This window comes from Tupaia chinensis, unplaced genomic scaffold (genome assembly GCF_000334495.1).
Source record: "Tupaia chinensis unplaced genomic scaffold, TupChi_1.0 Scaffold000047_1, whole genome shotgun sequence".
Lineage (NCBI taxonomy): Eukaryota > Metazoa > Chordata > Mammalia > Scandentia > Tupaiidae > Tupaia > Tupaia belangeri.
In genome coordinates, this window is record NW_006159505.1 from 4,176,679 (window position 1) to 4,183,913 (window position 7,235).

Consider the following 7,235-nt stretch of genomic DNA (forward strand, 5'->3'; position numbering starts at 1 on the left):
ATAGTCTAAGATTGTGTAAATATACAATAATGTATTTAGCTATTTTATTGTTGATAAACTTTTAGCTAGGTATAAAATTGTAGATTAAAGCTATTTTTCATCAAAACTTTAAAATATTGCTAATATTGCTTCTGTGTGTCTTTGTTTCCAGTGCTCTTCCTAGGATGTCTGATATAAATTTGATTCTTGTTGTTTTGAAGGTAATCTGCTTTATCTTTCTGGAAATGTTTGGAATTTTAAAAAACTTTCTCAGTAGTGGATGTAGAAGTGAATTTTTTATTCTTCATATGATGATGGACTTAAAAAAAACCTTTAAAATAAAAAAACCAATTAAATAATGTAGACTTCTGCTTTCAGAAAGATGAAGCATATGTACTTTTCCCTATTCCTAATGCTAAGTAAAACTAAAATCCCTGGACATTATAAATAAAACTAACAAAAGAAGAACCAGGTGGTGGCACAGTGCTAACACAACTGGACCCACATAGAGAAGGTCCTGGGTTCACATCCAGGAACTCCTTGAGCATGCTGCATGCACACACACCCATGATTTGGCAGCTGAGACTGGAGTGGATTGTGGCATGAAGATCCTGCTGAGAATGCTTTTCTTTCTGTCTCTCTCTCACTCTCATGCTCAGTAAATAAATAAATAAATAACTTAAAAACAAAAGAAGACTATGAAAGGCAAAATGACTAAGGACCTTGAAACCCAAGAAACAATATAGTAGGGATTTCTGGGATTTTTCTTTGGCTTCATAAACACAGACATGAAACTGAAGAATCTGACAATCTGGAAATTCCAATAGGCACAGACAAAAGGAAAACAACAACAATAACAATAGATTGCTCTGCCTAGCTGAAAGATCAGAAGAGGAACATCTAAAAAATAGGAAACTTTCAGAAAATAATCCCTGTACACTTGCCAAATACCACAGAAAAGAAAACTGTGGCCCCATTCCCACTCCCACCCTCAGCAAAGGCCAAATGAGGAACTTAGATTTTCACTTGTGCCAGCTTAAAATGAGGCACTTAAAATTTCCCCATTTCCTCCCCTATGCACCATAATGTAAAATAATTACCTGACAAATATTTTAAAGCACTCATTATAAAAATGTTTTAGGGATAGCTTCATAGTCTAACGGTTAAGGAGCTTAATCTCACATGACTCAACATGCAGTTCAAATCCTGGCCCCAGAGGTTTGAGAAATATACTGAGCATGTGTGTATGGTGTGCTCATATTCCCGTCAAGATGGAGAAATGGAGGAAAAGGAATAACAACATGGCCATGTTCTATTCCAAGGAACTTTTTTCCTCACCTCTGTCTGTGTCTCTGACTGTTTGGTGAGTGCATGTGCCTTTTGGCTTATAAACAAATATAAAAACAGAAACAAAAAATACTTTGATGAGCAAAAATAAACACATTGGAAACAAATAAAAATTTAGAAAATCTCAACAAATAACTAGAAGGAAAACAATACCAAATTTGAGTAGAGATAAGTAGATCTTAAAAAATCAACAGAGCGTCAGGCAGAAGATCTAACGCTAGTGTTATTGCAGTTCCAGAAGAAGAGAAGAAAAAGGAAGGGATTTAAAAAAAAATACTCAAAGAGGTAATGACAGGAAAATTTCCAAGTATGGCAAAGAACAACTGTCTTCAGCCCTTCCTGTACCAATTTTCTTGGGTCACATTTGGGTTTTGAGGTCTGGTCTACCCTTGAATGTTACATAATCTATTCCATAAGCCAAGAAGAAATCAATGGATGGAGACAAAAGATATGAAAAAGCTAGAGAATATTTCTCTCCCGAAGGAACACAATAACTCTTCACTAACAATGAATAAAATACATAAAATCACAGAAATGTCAGAAATAGAATCTAGAATATTAATTATGATAAAACTGAATGAGATGCAAGAGAAGACAGACAAATAATCCCAGGAGATGAGAAAATCATTCCATGACATGAAGGAAGAATTCTGTGAAAAGATAGATCTTTAAAAATAATTGAAAATAACTTCTGGGAATGAAGAATTCAATGCAGGAAATAAAAATAAAAAAATCTTTGTAGAAAGTACTAACAGCAGATTAGGCCAGAAGAAAGAGTCTCTGAGCTTGAAGAGAGAATATTTTATTTTATTCAAGTTGCCAAAATAAATATATATATATATATATATATCCATTAAAAATGAAGACAACAGGGCCCACCAAGTGGCATAGAAGTTAAGGCACTGGACTCCCATGTGACTGACCACAGTTCAAATACCTGGTGGCTTGAAATTCATGTGGAATGTGTGCATATGTGTGCCCAGAATCCCAGGAAGAGAGGAGAGGAGAGGAGATTGTGATGTGGCCATCCCCCCTGGGAAGTGATTTTTAGCTTTCTGCCTCTCTGTCTCTCTGGCAAGTGCACATGCCTTATAGAAAAATCTTTCTCAAAAAAAAAAAAAGAAGACAACGTAGAATAATATAGGACATCATTAAGTGACTAAATAGCTGCATAATTGGTATCCCAGAAGGCAAAGAGACAAGTAGAGGCATAGAATGACTATTTAAGATAGTTTCTGAAAACTTTCCAAGTCTAAAGAGAGAGATACAGACATCCAGATCCAGGAAATACAAAGGACATACATAGATTCAACATGAGAAGATCCTTTTCAAGGCACATCATAGTCAAAATAGCAAAAGTCAAAGACAGAGATACTATCCTAAAAATGGTGAGAGAAAAGTATCAAGTTACTTACAAAGAAATACTTACAAAGGATGCCTAATTAGATTAACCTCAGAGCTCTCAGCAGAAGTCAGGTGCACCAGGATGGAATGGAAAGACATATTCAAAAGTCTGAAAGAAACAGTTTCAGCCAAGAATAATATACCTGCCCCCCCCCAAAAAAGAAACAAACAAACAAACAACAAAAAAGAAACCAAAAAAACAAAGACAAACAAAAAAACTATTCTTTGAATTGGAAGAGGAAAGAAAATCATTCTCAGTTAAGCAAAAACTGAATTAATTCACTAACATTAGCCCAGCTCTTCAAGAAATACTTAAGGGAATAATAAATCAGGAAATAAAAAGAAGATAAATATAAATGACAAAACACAAAATAACTAGGAAAATAACTAACAAATCATAGGTAAAAGTCTGTTTATATCAATGATAATGCTGAAAGTAAATAGATTAAGTTCTCCAGTTAAAAGACACAGATTGGCTGAATGGATAAAGACAAAACAAACAAACAAATAAGCAACAAAAACAAGAGCCCTCTACATGCTGCTTACAAGAAAAACACCTACTTGGTAAAGATATATATAGATTGGAAGTGAACTGCCAGAAAGTCATTTCAAGCAAATGAAACCAAAAAAAAAAAAAAAAGCTGAAGTTGTGATACTGATATCAGACAAAGTAGACTTCAAGCTAAAATCAGTAAAGAAAGGATAAAGAAGTTCACTATGAGTATTAAAATGATTAACTTGCCATGAAGAGATAATAATTATAAATATTTATTTACCCAACATTGGAACACCAAAATTCATACAAATGAAGACTGGTAGAATTAAAGAGAGATTGGCTGCAACACACTAATTGTTGGGGATTTTAATACTGCACTCTCACCACTGGATAGGTCATTTAGACAAAAATTAAGCAATTAGGCCTTCCAGCCCAACACCCAAGTGAGCGTCCATTTTCATCTGAGGCTGGCCTAGCTCTGCTTTTTTAACCAAAGATCTTTTGCTTGAAATCTCTCCTTTCAGCCCAACACCCAAGTGAGGTAGGACAATCTCTGTGTTCTTTCTGTCTCTGTCTATCTCTCCTAGAAATTTTTCTTTTATATATATATGTATATATATATTTTGTTGTTGTTTTAAAAAATCTGTAAGTCCTGGCTCTTGTCTCTGACCTCTCCTTTATCTTGCTAATTTCAGAATCAGTTTTCATATAAGATGGGCCTGACCCTGCTTCTTTTGTAAGTGCTCCACATGTTTACTTTTTGTCTTTATTAACATTTTTTTCCTTTATATATATTTTTCTTTTTTGTCTTTTCCCCTTTGTTTCTTTTTTTTCCTTCTTTTTTTTTTTCTTTTACCTGAATTTCTCAGTTTGCTTCTCAGCTTCCACACATTGAGTATGTAGACAGGTCTAGATGCACAGTAGCCAAATATCTGAATACTTTTTGGATCATAGAAAACCTCAACTCTGGAAAAGGAGAAACTCATCTTCATGAATCTGAACTCAAATCTCTTGCTATGCACACCATGTTGCAAAACACAGAAGTAGAGGACATTGAATAAGTGAGTGAGAAGAGAGAGAAACTCTTTCATTTTGCTCCCCAACCCATTCTTCTGGCTTAGAAGAAAAAGAGAAACTTGTTGGGACCAGCAGATGGCATAATGGTTATGTTGCTGGACTCCCACATGGTCAACTGCAGTACAGATCCCACACCCAGCAGCTTAAAACTCATGCCGGGTGCATATGCCTGGGTACCCAAAGTCCTAGAGGAGAATGGAAGAGAAGGGATTATAGCATGGACATCCCCCTTGGGGTGCACATGAGAGAGAGAGAGAGAGAAAGAGAGAGAGAGAGAGAGAGAGAAGGGGATGAGCACTCTCTGTGGAATCTGGTCATACTGTGATAGCCTTCTTCTAGTCCTCCAGCCCATTAGATGTTGGACACTCAAATGTGTGCCTCACATGTTTCAGGTTGATCTGGCTGGGGATTTGAACCATGGTCACCATGTGGGATCCAGGTTCTCTTAAGCAGTGCATTACCACTGAGCCATCGAATTGGCCCTGAGGTCACCTTTTTCCCAAGTCTAGTTCAGGCATTGTAATATACCAGAAGCACTACTGTCTGAGAGATCAAGAGACCTGTGTTTGAGTCTTGGCTCTGACAGACTTGCTACGTGACATTGGGCAAGTCTTACAGGTCTCAGTGGGTGAGCTATGGTGTTAAAATGTGGTTCAGGTTTTCAGATGTGTTCAGGTGAGGGCAAAAACCATACTGCTTCCCCACTGATGTACTGGCATTTCTTCTTGTCATATTCATGAGGTACAAGCTCCTTCAGGGAATAGGACCTTCTTATGCATATAAAATTACAACCAAGAACACATGTATCATTGAAAAGGAAATTTTTAATCTAAACTTAGTTGGGTTTTCCACATTTCTCAGTTGATATATATTTTCACCTTATTTATTCCTCCTTGCCATTGCTAACATGGTGGGTATCATGTCTTAACAGATGCAATTCTAGCTAAGAGGATATTCTTTAAGGAGGTAGAATGACTGGTTATTCCATCTGTTTTACCTTGGGCATCAGAATATTGACAACAAAGTCTGGATTGTCTTCATTCAGTGCAGAAATCTGTCTATGGCAACTGGGTTACTTCTTTAACTGGGACATTTCAGAGATAGTTTGAAGTTAGTTTGAGAATGATTGAACCCATTCTCTGAACTGAGAATACATGTCATTTGCCATACTGCTGACCTAGGCATAAACTATGCCACCAAATCTGAAGAAAATACTAACTGTGATTTACCCTGGCCAAGAACCACTGAAATTCCTTGGCTCTGAGAAAATAGAGCAGACTAGCTTATACTCCTATTTTCTCATTTAGTCTAGTTCTATAAGTCCCATATTCTTATTGCACATGGGTCTGTAGGATATAATTTCCTCAGGTTTGTGAAGAATTCTCTCTCTTGTCATTCATTTATTCAGTGTTCCAGTTAAGTGCTGAGCCTTTATCACAGTGTGCTAAGGGAGATTTACTTTCCTACAGTATGCACTGCAAGTTGCCAGCTTCCTGTCCCATTCTCTCTCCTAGCAATGGTTTTTCTTTCTGCCTGATTGGGAGGCACAGTCATTCTGCTCATCCTTGCTCTAATCCTTGTGTGATGTGTGAGGGGAAATGAGGCTTAAACTCCTTAGGCAGAAGTCATCACTTGTTGGTGGGCATCCATGCTGAAAATGAATTCTTCCTATCGGGCAGGAACATGGACACTATTACCACTCCTGGACTGAGCAGTTAGTGGTTTTCCTATGCAATCTTTCCAAGGCCCCACCTCCTCCTCCCCAAACTGCTGTTACATGAATAGTGGTCAATAAAGAAGTGATACCTAAAGCCAAAAATATAAGAATTTATACGGGAAATTGGTAGCATTTGATTAAATGCTAACTTCTTTTTTCTTAACCTGGTGCTAGGCAATGGTTTGTTTATTTTATTTACACTATATATTTTGTGTGTGCGTGTGTGTGTATTTAAGTTCCAAAAGTATTTTTTACAATGTACAATAGTTTTTCCCAGCATGAATACAGTGCATATTAGTCAAGTCGAAGGTATTACCATATACATTATCACCAACAGATCTTTTCATTTTTGTGTCTACTAAATGTTTTATTTGATTGTTTTTTCCCCTGATCCCCACTCTCTGACTCCCTATTACCCACCTCCTCCTATACTGTCTCTAGTATCTAGAGTTGCCCTCCTTGCTATTATATCTTCCAGTCTTCCAGTTTCTGCTATAGAGTGCAGACGTTCAGTATATACCAAGTGAGGACATACAATGCCTGTCTTTCATAGTCTGGTTTGCTTTGCTTAGCATTAAATTTTCCATTTTATCCACTTTGTATCAAGTTTCAGGGTCCCATTTTTTTTAATGGATGAGTAGTATCCCATAGTGTACATGTGCCACATTTTTCAGTCTACACATCTGTTCTTGGACACTTATTTGGGTTGATTCCAAATCTTAGCAATTGTGAATAATGCTGCAATAAACATGGACGTGCAAGTGTTTTTTTTTTCAGCTGAGTGTTTTCCTATCCTTTGAGTAGATACTTAAGAGTGAACCTACTGCACCTTATGGTAATTCTATTTGCAGGTTTCTGAGGAACCACCATATTGTTCTCCATAGTGATTGTGCTAATTAACATTCCCACCAACAGTTTAGGAGGGTTTCCTTTTCACCACAGCCTCATCAGCATTTTTGTTGTTGTTGTTATTTTTTTAATCTTAGCCATCCTGATTGAGATTAAGTAGTATCTCCTTGTGGTTTTGACTTGCATTTTCATTATGATAGGAGATGTTGAACATTTGTTCTTATACCTTTTGGTCATTCATACACCTTTCTTGGAGAATTGTCTGTTTAGCTCATTAGCCCATCTTTTTCTTTCTTTTTTTTTTTTTTGGAGAGGTGTTTTTGCTATAGAGTGCATGAGCTCGCCAGAAAGACAAAGAGAGACAGA